This window comes from Jaculus jaculus, chromosome 22, assembly GCF_020740685.1.
Source record: "Jaculus jaculus isolate mJacJac1 chromosome 22, mJacJac1.mat.Y.cur, whole genome shotgun sequence".
In the NCBI taxonomy this organism is placed as follows: domain Eukaryota; kingdom Metazoa; phylum Chordata; class Mammalia; order Rodentia; family Dipodidae; genus Jaculus; species Jaculus jaculus.
In genome coordinates this window covers 4329957-4344794 of record NC_059123.1, presented here as the reverse complement: position 1 = coordinate 4344794, position 14838 = coordinate 4329957, and the positions used below count along the sequence as shown (strand labels likewise).

Below are 14838 nucleotides of genomic sequence, written 5' to 3'. Positions count from 1 at the left end.
TTGAGGTGTTTAGCATAATTTGATGAACTTCAAGAAACCAAGGTGGTAAGATCATCCCACCTAAGAGAATCTTAAAAGGAAAGGTCCTCTCTTGTCCATAATCTACTATGGTAAGAAGTGATGCAAAGCACGTGGAGGGTCAGCAAAGTGGGGGAGCATCTGTCTTTCACATGGACGGTGATACAGGCAGAGGACAAAGTCAGCAACACAGAAGGAAAGCTTCAATTGGGGATCCCCTTCCCAGGCCAGGCTGTGGGTACCCTCTGCCCATGCCCATGCAGATGGATTGTGGAGGGCAGAAGCTAGCTGAACAGATTTTCAAGGAATTATTATTTTTGCTGCAGTAGTTGACTTTATCTACTCTACAGATACATGGCTGAACAGTTTGGGTGGACCAGCTAGCTACACAGTTGTGCCCCATCTATCATAGACATCCCCAGAAGTGGTTTCCTGTTCAAGACTCAGCCACAGAAGATAAGAAACCGGGGTACAAGAAAGTAAAGAGGTGTGCTAAAAATGATTGACTGGGGCTTTCGTGGTTCAGCACCTGCTTTTGTTTCCTGTGAGATGAACAAAATGCTTTAATAACCAAAACATGACCTAAAACCTAGGCTCTTACAGCCCAGCTGTGTAAAGATGGAGTTCTCTGTTTCATTTCTAACTCAGTTGTGTTTCCATGTGTAACTATTTTATATCATTTCTTCATAATCTTGTTAAGAAATTGACAAAACATAAATATGCAGGGTCCCTTTCAGGTAAAACAAACAAACAAACTTCAATTTGGGGCTGGAAAGATGGCTTAGTGGTTAAGGCACTTGCCTGTGAAGCCTAAGAACCCAGGTTTGATTCCCCAGTACCCATGTAAGTCAAATGCACAAGGTGGAACCTATGTCTGGCATTCATTTACGGTGACTAAAGGCTTTGGTGTGCCTATTCTCTCTCTCTCTCTCTCTCTTATAAATAAATAATTTAAAAAAATATTTGAAGGTTCAATTTTCACAGAAAAGTACAAACACTATTGAAAGATAGTTATGTTTATGCTAGCAGAAAATGCTGCCCATACCAAGACACATATGGAAGATATTACAGATGAAAATGGTCAGGATATAACAATATCCACTTATTAACATGGAAAAGGCTGTGACTACAAAAGATTAGAATAGAACACTTTTTTTTTTTTTTTAAGTAGGATTTTACTCTAGACCAGGCCAATCTGGAATTCACTGTATATGCTCAGGCTGGCCTTGAACTAACAGCAATCCTCCTAACTCTGCCTCCCAAATTCTGGGAAAGGGATGAGTCACCATGCCTGGCTTAGAACAATTTCTTAACCAAGAGCTTGCACAAGGTCCTGGGTTTAATCCCCAAGACTACCAACCCACATAACACCTTTCTTGGCAACAGAATGTTCTAGATGGCCACACAATGGAAACTATGTGTCAAGCTTTGAACTGTATTTCAAATTGAATTCTTTTTACTGGATGCAAATTGTTCCTTACGGATTTCTAAGAGCATTTAAGGATGCACAGAGGGGTTGGGAGGAATGTGATGGGTAAGAAGAGAGAATAAGGCCAAAAGTTAAAAAAAAATCAGTCTAAAAATTACACATATCCTATTTATGCATTTATGAGAAATTATATATGTATGTATTTTTTAAAATGTTTGTCAAAAACCCAGCACCGCACTCCAATTCACGCACCCTTGGCATGTTCAAGCCAGGGGCAGAATAAGAGATGGGATCCAGATGGCGATGGTTTGCAGAACAATGGTGGTGGTGGGAAGAGGTGAGTTTATCAACCTAACAAACTAGCTTCACTTAGAATGTGTTGCTAACCACAGGAGCAGCAAAGGAGAAGGAAGGAATCCGGGACGTGCTGTGACAATTGTCGCTATAAAAACTGTATTTCCTAAAGAGTCACGCCCATTTCACATGAACCCCTTTCCTGGGGAATGCACTCAGTTCATGGGATACAAGGGTGTTCTAAGCCTTTTTGGACAGAGCATGGCTTGCTCTCCGGCAACTGTGATTTGAAAGACAGTCCAGGCCTGGAGATACAGCTCAGGGGTAAAAGGTGCTTGCTCTCAAAGACAGTCCAAATGTGGGTGTAGAGGAGATGGGTCAGTGGGCAAGAGTGCTTGCTATGGAAAACAAGAGGACCTGTGTTCCATCCCTGGCACCAATGTCAGAAGCCAGACATGGCTTTGTATAGATGTAACACCAGCTGGCGGGGTGAGGGGGTGGGGGGGGTGGGGGTGGGGGGGGTGGGGGGGGGTGGGCTGGGGGGGGGGGCTCAGAGACAGAAGGATGGCTCGAGCTCCAGAACCAAGAACCAAGCTCCAGGTCCAGTGAGAAACTCTGTCTTGAGGACATCAGGTATAGAGTAGGCTGTCAGATGTCCCCTGGTGACCTTCACATGGGTGCATGCACACTTATACTTCCACGTGCCCACCACACACATGCTACATACTACGCACATCCAGAAAGAAAAGAAAAGGCAGCTGGGGAAATGGCTTAGTAGTTAAGGCGTTTGCCTGTGAAGCCTATGGACCCTGGTTTGATTCCCCAGGACCCACGGAAGCCAGATGCACAAGGGGACACATGTGTTTGGAGTTCGTTTGCAGTGGCTGAAGGCCCTGGTGTGCACATTCTTATTCTTTCTCTCTCTTCTCTCTCTCTGCCTTTTCCTCTCTCAAATAAATAAACCAAATATTTTTAAAAAAGAAAAGGTAGCTCGTACGCAAATACTCATGGGAGGTAACAATTCTTCTCTGGTGAGAAGCAAATGCTCACATTAAAATGGAGATGCCACCAAGCTCATTTTGTGGGTTATTTTAAAAGAATAATGTGTGTTTACAGGTCATGGCATGAAACAGTCACTCCATTGGTGATAGCCCTGTAGTTGCTTCTTTTCTTTCTTTTAGAAAAGTAAAAAATATATATTTGAGAGTGACAGAGAAAGAAGCAGAAAGAATGGGTACGCCAGGACCTTCACCCAGTGCAAATGAAACGTAGATGCCTGCGCCACCACGTACATCTGGTTTACGTGGGTCCTGAGGAATCAAACCTGGGTCCTTAGGCTTTGCAGGGTGTATATGCAAAGAGTGTTTATTCTTCAGAACCAGCCAGCACGCGGGGGTCAACCGCTCATGCAAAATGGCCCCAGAGGAACACGCAGGCCCCTTTTAAGCACGACTAGGGGAACGGCAGCCTGGTGAGGCAATCCTTTAAAAATGATTGGCTAGGCAGGCAGCAGCTACAGATGGACGGCTCTGATTGGTTGGGGCGAAAGGCGGGAACTAGGCCTGTCAGGGCCTGCCGGCAGGAGCTGACTCCGCCCAGCCACGAGGCAGGGCCCCTGTTGAGGCGGCGGGCGTTTCCCAGAATTCCTAGCTGCCTCCCTGGGAAACCGAAGCTGCGGCCTAGTTAGGACGGCGCCCGACTGAAGCCTGTCATGGCGTCACTCCGGCCCCTTCGCAGCCGAGGCCTTGACCACCAGCCCATCTCTCCTGCCCCCAGCCGCACTTCCCGGCCTAGAGAGAACTTAGGACTCCGGCTGGGACGCCACAGACAGGTACCGGCAGCGAAAACGACGACAGACGACCGTGAGCCGGCGGTCCCTTCCGCCGCGGGTGGCGCCCAGGCCGCCGTCCAGCCGGGACAGGTGGGCGGAAGCACGTCTGCGGGCAGCGGGGCCCCGGCCCTGGGTGGAAAGGAGACCGAGGAAGCGGGGTGCTTCCCGGGGAGCCGTCGGGGCCGCACTCACCGCTGGCGCTGCGGGGAAACGCCTTCCGGTCCCGGCTGGGAACCCGGGCTCCGTTGCTGACTGGACGCCGTCGGTCTCCACGAAGGGGGCGTCAGCCGGGGGCGGGGCGGGGCTGGGGGGCGCGGGGCGGGCGCGGGCCCGGGGTGTCTGAGGGGCGCGGGGCGGGCGCGGTCCCGGGGTGTCTGAGGGGCGCGGGGTCACCATAGTAGACTTTTGCATGGCCACAACATTTAGTTCAGGGGAGAAGCGTACCACGTACTGTGGGGGGTTCTCATATATTCCAGCGGAAGTTTTCATGCGTCAGCCCTATAATGCCTCAAAAAAAGGCACGTGGACCTTGGGCGTCCTATTACGCCACATGATCACTGGCACCCGCCCATTTGAATTGACAGCTACCCAGGAGGAACAGAGGCGGGAGATAACCAGGGGGAAGTACAACATACCCAGTCACATCTCAGAAGAAGCGAAACATCCGATCAACCACCTTCTAGAAGTTCATCCAGATGAGAGGAGTGCAGCGAATGAGGTGATCAACCACCCTGGGCTCCAGCGAGGCCAAGAGCCTTCCTCAAAACTGGAGAGCACATTCCGCAGGAGGCTGAACCCTGCCATCCGGGTTGCCATGAAATCTATTGGATTAAGTACAACAGAGACTTGTTTTTCAATTATGCAAAGGAAATTCAACAGCTTAATGGCAGTCTATCTGTTCTTAGAGCACCGGGCATGCAGGAAGCACGAGGACAAGGCCCAAGACACAAGTCCTGGGAAGACGCATTTCCTCACCCCCCACGCATCCTTCTCACTTCCCCCTGACCCCCAAAGGAACAAAATCCCAGCTAAGCCTTAAAGAAGAAAAGCAGCCCAAGGAAGGTGAGCAGGCTCAACTGAACATCTGAAGAACGTCCACTGTACCCATTATACAGAATAGGGCCACTCTCACCCAAGGTTTCATTTCTCCTTGGCCCTTCACTGCTCAAGACACGCAAATTTTGGAAGCCGTTCCCAGGACAATTTGCGGGAATATTCAGCGGACCTTCTCCTCCTCCATATCACCCTTTGTGATGTGCTTAGAAAGAGTGTCCTTGCACAGTTCCTGAACCAGATAGATCTTCCGTTCTGTCTCAATAACTTCGAACAGGGTGACAATATTGGGGTGATCCATCATTTTCAAGATGTCTACTTCTGACTGAATGTATACGAATTTCTCATCCAGCTTGTTCAATATTTTGATTGCAACAAACACCCCGGTAAGTCGGTGTCTCGCCATTCTGACTTGCGAATAGCCTCCCTGCTCCCTGGCCTATCTGGTTCATGAGCTCATAGTGAGACCAGAGGGTCTCACCAGCGTGAAGAGACATCGTAGCAAGGCTATGGATGCCAAATAAAAAGGTAAATTAAAATGTAAATGAAATATGTAACTAAGAAAAAATGTAAAATAAAAACCAAAACTATAAACCAAGCCAGAAGAAAAACAAGTCCCACACCAAAGACTCCCCAAAGAAATGAAATCAGAAAGTAATATCAAAAGATGCAAAATAATAAACTTCAAAAGGCCAAAAGCCAAAAGAAATGAAAACTTGAAAATAAAGATAAAAGTAGAGAGTAAATGAAATATGTAGTTAATAAAAGAAATTAAAATAAAATGTCAAAATAAAATTCAAAACTAAAAACAAAATTACACACACACACACAAACAAATTCCCACACCAACAATAACCCAAAGAAACAAAACCAGAAAGTAAAGTCCAAAGATGGAAAAAAATAAACTTCAAAAGTCCAAAAGCCAAAGGAAATGAAACTCAAAAGTAAAGGTGAAAGTAAAAAGCTAATGAAATATGTAGTTAACAAAAGAAATTAAAATAAGAAGTCAAAATAAAAATTAAAACTAAAAACCAAGCGAGAAGAAAAATAAGTCCCACACCAAAGTCTACCCAAAGAAATGAAACCAGAAATGCAAAACAAAAAAAAAAAAAAAAAAAAAAAAAAACAAGAGGCCAAAAGCCAAAAGAAATGAAAAGTCAAAAGTTATGGTGAAAGTAAAGAATAAATGAATTACGTAGTTAATAAAAGCAATTAAAATAAAAAGTCAAAATATCAACCAAAACTAAAAACAATCAGAAAAAAAAAAAAAAACAAATTCCCACACCAACAATAACCCAAGGAACTGAAACCAGAAAGTAAATCAAAAGATGGAAAAAAATAAACTTAAAAAGGAAAAAAGTCAAGAGAAGTGAAAACTCAAAGATAAAAATAAAGAGTAAATGAAATATGTTGTTAATAAAAGAAATTAAAATAAAAAGTCAAAATCAAAACTAAAATCAAAATCACACAATAAAAGAAATTCCCACAACAATAACCCAAAGAAACGAAACGGGAAAGTAAAATCCAAAGATGGAAAAAAAAAAAATTCAGAAGACAAAAAGCCAAAAGAAATGAAAACTCAAAAGTAAAGGTGAAAATAAAATGCTATTGAAACATGTAGTTAATAAAATAAATTAAAATAAGAAATCAAAATAAAGATCAAAAGTAAAAACTAAAAACTAAGCCAGAAGAAAAAACAAGTCCCACACCAAAGTCTGTCAAAAGAAATGAAACCAGAAAGTAAAATCCAAAGATGCAAAAAGATAAAACTTCAAAAGGCCAAATGCAAAACACACACACACACAAACTAGATCACACACACTAACAGTCAACCACACAAAATACCTCTCCTCCTCTCTCTCCTCTCCTCACCTTTCCTCTCTCTTCTCAGTGATCCGCACCAATCACCAAATCACCACTCCTCTCCTTTCTGCTGTTGGGGTCCACTCACTCTCTCCTCTCTATTGACCCAGACAGAATCCAGAGCTGGCCAGCCCTCCTTATATCTGCTGCAGGGGTTCCATCACCATGGAACCATGTGAGGTCATAGAGGGCATGGACCAATCAGGGCTGCTCATGACCAAGAGACCCAGAAGGGGTTTCACTGTGTGTGACTCAGGTGGGCCATGGAGGTTCACATTTAGTCCTTTGGAAGTTAAAGCCTGGAGGATGTTTCATGTCATTTGGGGTCTGCTTGGAAAGTCTGTAATACCTTCAGTTTGAAAGACCTCTGCTCTCTCCACTCACCCTGTTTCTTTCCATCTCATTCTCAGTGAAGGTCCAGGGCCTGTTGTCCCTTCACTCATAACCTTAAGGTGTGTGCTCAGAAAACCTAACCCTCTATGACATGATGTGAAGATCCCATTCTTGGTATTGTCAGGATCATTTTATGTAATCCTTGAACATTTCACATTCCTGAAACTATCTTGACATGTCACTCTCGTTATCTGGAAAGGGACCCAACTGAATATGACTGTGGCCATGTCGGCTCTGGCCAATCCCGCCTACCAGGTGACCCCGGTGTGAATCCTGAGCCATATATGACCGAATCACCAGGGTGGTCAGTGCAAAGTGCTGTTGACCGCTGATACACTTTTTTTTTTTTTAATTTCAAACATTTACCATTGTAAGCATTGGCCAAAAGTGTTAAGAGATTTGAATACTATCTTCGTCCACTCTGGCAGAGTAAACGGTGTGTGTAACAAACCAATAAGGATTTCTGGTACTTTTGCAGTGTAGACAAGCTCTTACTGCCTTCTGTCCTCTACTGACTCTGGTGGAGCAACTGGACAGTGGCTTTTCTCCTTTAACCCAACAAGACGCAACTGTACTAACTGTCAGGACTGGTGTTGGGGACAAGCCTCCTGCAACCCCGGGCTAAGTTGCGCACGCAGCAGGATGCTGACGTGGTGGGCAGTGTTGCTGTGGCCAAGCAGTGAGAGCAAAGGACCTGGCTCTGCTTCTCCTACAAGGTCGCCGCAATGTCTCTGCCTATCACAGGTGGTCCTTGGCTCGATATCAGCTTTGCCAACATCACGCCACATGGGTGGAGGAGCACTCAGCGAGATGACCACCTCTGCTTGCTCTTCTGCTCCATCCAAGAGGCACATTTGCCCACTGACCCCACTGTTCCCAGAGGACAGCCAGGAATGAGGCACCGAGAGGACCTGCTTTTGGGGCAGGGTGTCAAGAAACCAAGCTGGAGGCGCCCTTCCTGCCTGCTCGTTCGCTCTCTGTGAGCGCAGCCATGCGAGCTGCTGGGAGAACAAAAGACATCAAAAATCTCCTCACGGGCAGAGAATACGACATTAGGAACAACACAAGAATAAACAGTGAAAAAAGGGCTGGAGAGATGGCTTACTGGTTACTGCAAAGCCAAAGGTTCCAGGTTCAGTTCCCCAGGACCCACAAAAAGCAGATGCAGAAGTGGTGCATGCATCTGGAGTTTATTTGCAGCAGCTTGAGGCCTTGGTGCACCCATATTCTCTCTCTCTCTCAAGTAATAAATATTTTAAAAAATTATTTTTAAAAATCCAGTAGGTCAGTGGTTTCTAAACAATTCTACCATAAGGTCCTGCCACAGACAAGGATGGCAGAAAACTGAGCACGAGAACCACAGAAGCACTGGCAACCCCCTGCCTATGACTAAGGGTCAAAATTCAGCAGAAAGGAGCCAATGAGACCGGTGGGAAACACTGGATTGTCATCTAAGAGCAAAATTTTATAGGCTTGGTAGACAACAAGTCCAAAGTTCGATTCACAGTTGAGTGGCAACAGGGCAGCGCGACGAGAATCTCTAAGCTGGGCTGCTGGGAGGGAGACGAGCTGGCACTCCTGGAAGAGAACCCGAGGGCAGCCAGGGCAGAAGGACTGGGCTGTAGACAGTGGCACTGACTCTCGGTGGAGAGACTGCTCCAGTGGGAGGTGACATGACAAAGCAAGAGGATGGAAGAAGCCCTTCCGAAAGCCGCCGGGGCTGGCCAGCAAGACTTCGTTCCAGAAAAATCTCCTTGTGGTTAGTAAGTGCAAGCAGAACAGCCCTGCAGAGACATTCTGCATATGCTTGGCAACTGATTTTCAGAAGCTGGCGTTCCAAATGCCCCCTGGGAGGAGCGTCCATCACATGAAATACCTGCTGCGTCCCTCTCCTTTTGTCATGCAACCCCGCAGAGACCTGGACAGACGGTTTCCATCACCTCCTTCTGCAGGAATAGACTGAGTCTGCAGGAGCTCCGCAGAGATCGTGGGGCAAGGTGGCATGTCGTGTGACCTGACCCCTTCCCTGCCCTCCTATCCGGAGACCCGTGGACGCCTCTCCCACTTCCGCGTCTGGAGCCCGTAGGGGTCTCACTCACCAGATGCTCGTGGATTCACTGTAGCCCACCACGGCGTGGCAGCCTAAGGCTTTAGCATGGGATTTGATTTCTTGACGGATTTCCGCCCACCACGCATCTCGAGTTTCTGGTTCATCTGAAAAATAAATTTTAGATCAGTTGACTACTCAACAGCACACATGAATCAGCAATGCTCACAGCAAGCGCAGCTATGGACGAGGAAGCCCCAGTCCTTCAACTTTAAAGTTCTCCTGCGCAAAACCATGAGATTTAAGCCTCAAGCTGGCCGCTAGGACACAGACCAATGGCCTCTGCTTCACTTCAGTGCCTTCAGCGATGTCCACAGGCATGTATTTTATTTTACTGGATGTACCTTCAAATGTACACACACATACTCTAGTTTCTGGTTTCTCCTTGAGACAGGCTCTCATAGCTCAGACTCCCTCTGGAACCAAGGTAGGCCTTGAACTTCTGATCCTCCTGCCTTCACCTCTCAAGTGCTATGACCACAGAGTACCGGCTCTGACTCTAACCTGAAAGGCCCCTAGGTCTCTCCTCACTGAGTGCATGCCTTCAGTGTCATGGCTTCAGTTCTGACTCCATTCTGGCCCTGGTTCTTTTCAAAATGTCCTACATGCCATGCTCTTGCAACAGTCATAAATGACAACAGAAAGGTTGAACGTGCCATTCTTTCATAGCAGTGTAAGTCCCAGGACAAGTAACATGAAATAAAGGGACTAGCCAATTCAAAATGGAAAAAAAAAAGGATAACAGAGAAAGAAAATACATGAAAAATCTAATTCATATAATTCAGGTAACGACTATATAAAAGAACAAACTTCAAATATAATCCATACATGGTTCTGTAACTTTCAAAAGTGGCTTAGATGGGCATGGTGACCTGTGCCTTTAGGTCCAGCCACTTGGGAGGCTCAGGCAGAAAAAGCATTGAGCCCATGAGTTTGAGAGAAGCCTGCGTAACAAGTGAAACTCCATCTCAAAAACAACAGAAGGTTGGTCTGGGGGCGAGGGACGTAGATCAGCGGTAAAACGAGCGCATGGAGGCACTGGGTCCAATCCCCAGTACTGCAAACAAGTACACCCCAAACAAATGCTTGGAATCGCACTCCGTCTCACTGCTGTCGGGAAGGCGGTGTCCCTGGCAATGGGATGCTGAGTGGACGAGTGTCACACATGGTTTCTCATCACCAACAGCTGAAAAGCAAATCAACCTCTAATGCGTAAAGAGCAGAAGCAGAACTGGCCCATCACAAGTAGGAGGCCCTACCTGGTTTGCTTTGTAGCCAGTTCCTACTCGGACATGATCTGAAGACGTAACTCTAAACAGGTGCTAAACTCTGGTTGTAAATGTTCCAGAACTGAAAACCAGGCAAGCCCCACTTCCTACTCACAGTGCAGTAAAGGTCAGATTTTCAAGTAAATGAAGGAGGTCATACTCACTAGTGAAGCAGAGGAGAGAGCAAAGGAAAGAAAGGCTAAGAAGCTGCGAGAGCTCACGCTCCTGCAGGAGGAGGAGGCCAGCACAGGCCGAGAGCGGACAAGAGCCCGAGCTACAGAGCTGTCAGCCAGTCCTTGACTCAAAGGTTGGGGCTCGAGGCAGAGCTACCCTAAAACTTCCTTTCAGAAGAAAAGAAAGAAGTGCAGACGTCAGGAAACTGAGGAAAAGATCAAAGTACAAGATAAAAAAGACGGAAGAAAAACAGAAAAGTACAGTATGGAGTTAGCAGTTGATATTATGAGTTGAGAAATATAGAAAACACTTACGTGGCCCTGTTTTGCATATATATTTCTGTGTCAAAGACTGTTATACTATGAACTGTAATGTCAACATTTCCAGCACGAGTACACTTACAAAGCCCATATTCACTTTTGCTAATAAAATACATCTCTTTGGGGCTGGAGAGATGGCTTAGTGGTTAAGTGCTTGCCTGTGAAGCCTAAGGACCCCAGTTCGAGGCTCGGTTCCCCAGGTCCCACGTTAGCCAGATGCACAAGGGGGCGCACGCGTCTGGAGTTCGTTTGCAGTGGCTGGAAGCCCTGGTGCGCCCATTCTCTCTCTTCCTCTATCTGTCTTTCTCTCTGTGTCTGTCGCTCTCAAATAAATAAATAAATAATTTTAAAAAATGAGCTTATTTAACTGAAAATTCAGAAATATTTGATTTTTTAATTCCTCTGACAGAAGTTTTAAGTTTAAGCACTACCAGCTGTGGTATTACAGGAAGAACACTCCTCGATCAGAACTATTTTATTCAACTACCAGAGTGTAATTCTGACTAGCAACCACACTTTTATAAAAGACAAAACAGTTGACAATAAAATAGCAATTATACATGCCACACATGAAAATGGATGCGATTAGTTATTTTAAGGATATACAGCTGAGATGTGAGCTCTTATTTAATAAATATTTCAAAGACATTAAAAATAAATCTCTATTTGAAATACCATATTTTTCAATCAACAACTATAATTATAAAAAGGTATCATTTTAGCAAATAGTAATTTTAATTATTATGCAAATTATATTTCCCACCATTTTAAGGTTTTCTCTTGTGGTCAGATGTTTTAGAAGGAACCCAGCCTCCACTGACTCCTTCAGCAGCGGACGCGAGGTGGCATCTAGACCAGCTCATCACTGACTCTGAGTGTGAGGTCCCCGCATGTGGACTGACATCACAGTCGACTCCCACTTCACTACAGCATGTCCACAGCTTCCTAGCTTTCCATCTGTTGTTCTTTTCTGTGTCTCAGAAAGTAGAGATGAAAGTAACAGACTTTCCTATACTCAGTCCTCGTGAACCAGGAACTACATAGGAATGGAGACGCACTCATCCTCTGAGAAGCACTAAGGCTTGGGTCTTTTTATACGGCTCTGGGTGTAACTGTATGGACAATCTCTGGATCTACTTGGAAAAGGAAATGAATAGTTACGCAAACTATTTTTCTACTTTGGAGACAAGTTCTCACTATGTGGCCTGGGCCTATCTCAAGTTCACCCCGCTCAGGGTTGGGGTTACAAGTGTTAGCCGTCACATTCAGCTCAAACTCATTTCTAAACAAATAGGAGGAGACACAGTATTAGATTGGGCCAAGTAACAATTTGAGCACAGTAGTCTATTTTGCTAAGAACAGCCTGAAAAGCTACATTCCCAATACCTGAAAGTAATATTCCTAACAATAACAACTGCAAAAAGATAAATTTTCCCTAATGTAAGTGATTTCAGAGTTTTGGTTCAAGGGACTATAAAGCCTCAAGCTGGGTAGGGATTATAATCAGACTAGGGAAAAGATTCTCATTTAACCTGAGTTGTGTTCAAATATAGACAAAGAAAACATCAGGACTGGGGAATTTAGACGAGAGTAGCTGGCATATATGTATCTATACTGGACCAAACTCAAAGCTTTGGGATCTGCTTTAAAAAAAGGAAGTCAGATATGTAATCTACTCCTTAACTATGACACTTCCTTGCTTTTACACACAGTTAACTACAGTCATTAGTTCAAATCAATGGCAACAGAGAAAAGTTAGCATAACATACATGCAAGTTTATGACTCCTTCAATTCTACCTTCTGAAAACTTACTAAAATTAATAATTAAAAGCTGTTTAACTTCTTTGAGTTTAGTTTTCATCTGCTCAGAAAAGTAACTTTCCAAGACAGCCTACCTTCTGTTTTCACGTATCTCCTACATGCATATGAATCAGACTAAACTGGGTGTATACACCGGTATCTATGTGGTTTCGTGGTGACCCCAGTCATAACAGTGCTGAGTAAATGTGACCATACCATAATACCAACTAAGGATTTACAGATGTTTAAGGTTTATGGAAACTAAAACTGAATGAATCAATAAATTTAGATGAGTAGAAGAGTGCTCTATAAACATTTCCCTATATATCAGCTGACTCAGTTTGTAACATAAAATATTTTGCAAAGTCATAATTAAAAATTAAACTTATTTTTCTAGCTGTTAATGCAATTATTGCTCCCACAGCAGGATGAGTTTTCTTAGTCACTGCTATATATTGCCTCCTATGTTGAGCTTTGCAGCGGGAAAGAAGGCTTGGCACTTCCATTTTCTCTCTTGCTTACTCTCCCACTGTTCTCTTGGGCACTGGTAATAATAAGTAATTTCTAAAAATAGGAATCAGGTGTAGATAGGTGCTTAATGTTGTGGCTATTGGATAGAGATATGGTAAACATGTAGGAAGGTAGATGCCAGAGCTCTGACCACAGGGACAACAGATGTCACAGATCAGGGAGCCCCACAGGGCCTAGGGCAGGCAGAAGGTGACGGTGTTTGAGCGTGGAAAGACCTGGAGGGGACCTCCCTCTCTTGTTGTCCTCTTATTTTGTTATGCTCAATTAAAAATGTATTTATTCACAAGCACGTGCACACACACACACAGAATGGGCACACAAATGCCACTGCAATGAACTCCAGATGAATGCACCACTTTGGGCATCTGGCTTTACATGGGCATTGGGGAATTGAACCCAGACAGTTAGGGTTTGTGAGCAAATGCCTTAACTCTTGAGCCATTTCTTCAGCCTGGCTTTTGGTATTTTAGTTAAGATCCTCAGAATGACAAATAATTCCATAATGCAACACACCAATTAAAGTACATGCACATTCTTTGAAATTATAGTGTAAGAAATTATGTAATCATGAATATAGTTTATTTTCCCCTTTCAGTGAATTGAAGGGATGGGAAAATTCTAATTTAAGTGCCAAAATGCTAATCCTTTCTATGATTACAGTAAAGTATAAAAGTCATTTGCTTAGTGGGTAAAGTAATGGCTTAGAAGAAATAAGTGGCCAGGCATGATGGCTCACGCCTTTATCCCAGCACCTGGGAGGCATAGGAGGAGGATCACCATGACTCAAGGCCTCCCTGAGACTACAGAATGCATTCCAGGTCACCCTGGCCTAGAGTGAGACCTTACCTCAAAAAACTAAAAAGAAGAAGAAGGATAAGGAGGAGGAAAAGACAACTTCATAAGGGATTTCAAAATCCCAATTATTTATGATTCACCAGCAAGTTTAATAAATGCTCATCAGTACTTTAATCTCATCATAGAAAGAATGATTCATGAAACATGGAATTTTGTTTAGCTTGTGGAGAAGGACTCGTGTAAGGGAGTGTGTGTTTGTGTGTTTAGCAGTTTGACCCAGACAAGGAGACTGGGAAGAGACAGATTTACCACCGCCTCTACATGGAGCAAGCCTCCGTCCACTGCGCTCACGTGCTCACCACGGGTTCCAGAATGTCAGCCATGGAGGCCGAGCACAGGCAAAGAGGAAGCCAGGTTATTACCCCTCCGCTGACTGGGAGGCGGTCTGTCTTTCCATTCCAGATGTTGTCAGAGGTCTTGTATTTCCACAGCCCATAGCAGTTAGGATGGAAATTGAGTTCACTACTACCAGCGCCATCTGTATTTTATTTCTCAGTTTAGGGAGGCTTGCAGCAAAGAAAATTCTAATTCATATGTGGGACACATGAAACCTTGTGTTGTGTTAGGCTAATGGGGGAATGAAACTCAAAAGTGCCCCATGTCATAGTGACTTGGTTCGTTTAAGAAAATGCCCTTTCTTTCCGGGCGTGGTCGCACACGCCTTTACTCCCACACTCGGGAGGCAGAGGTAGGAGGATCACCATAATTTGAGGCCACCCTGAGACTACATAGTGAAGTCCAAGTCAGCCTGGGCTCCAGTGAGACACTACCTCAAAAAACCGAAAAAAAAGAAAAAGAAAAAGAAAAAGAAAAAAAAAAGCCCTTTCTCTGGACTTTGACAAGTTTCTGGGAGACCTTCCCTGTGTTACATATTGCAGCATGGCAGACAATGGAATGAAAA

The 14838-nt window shown here is 44.6% G+C and overlaps 1 pseudogene; it reads left to right on the top strand.

Annotated features, from left to right (window-relative positions):
- The first annotated feature begins 269 nt into the window (after nt 1-269).
- On the top strand, nt 270-524 carry LOC123456417 (annotated as a pseudogene).
- The last annotated feature ends 14314 nt before the right edge of the window (nt 525-14838 follow it).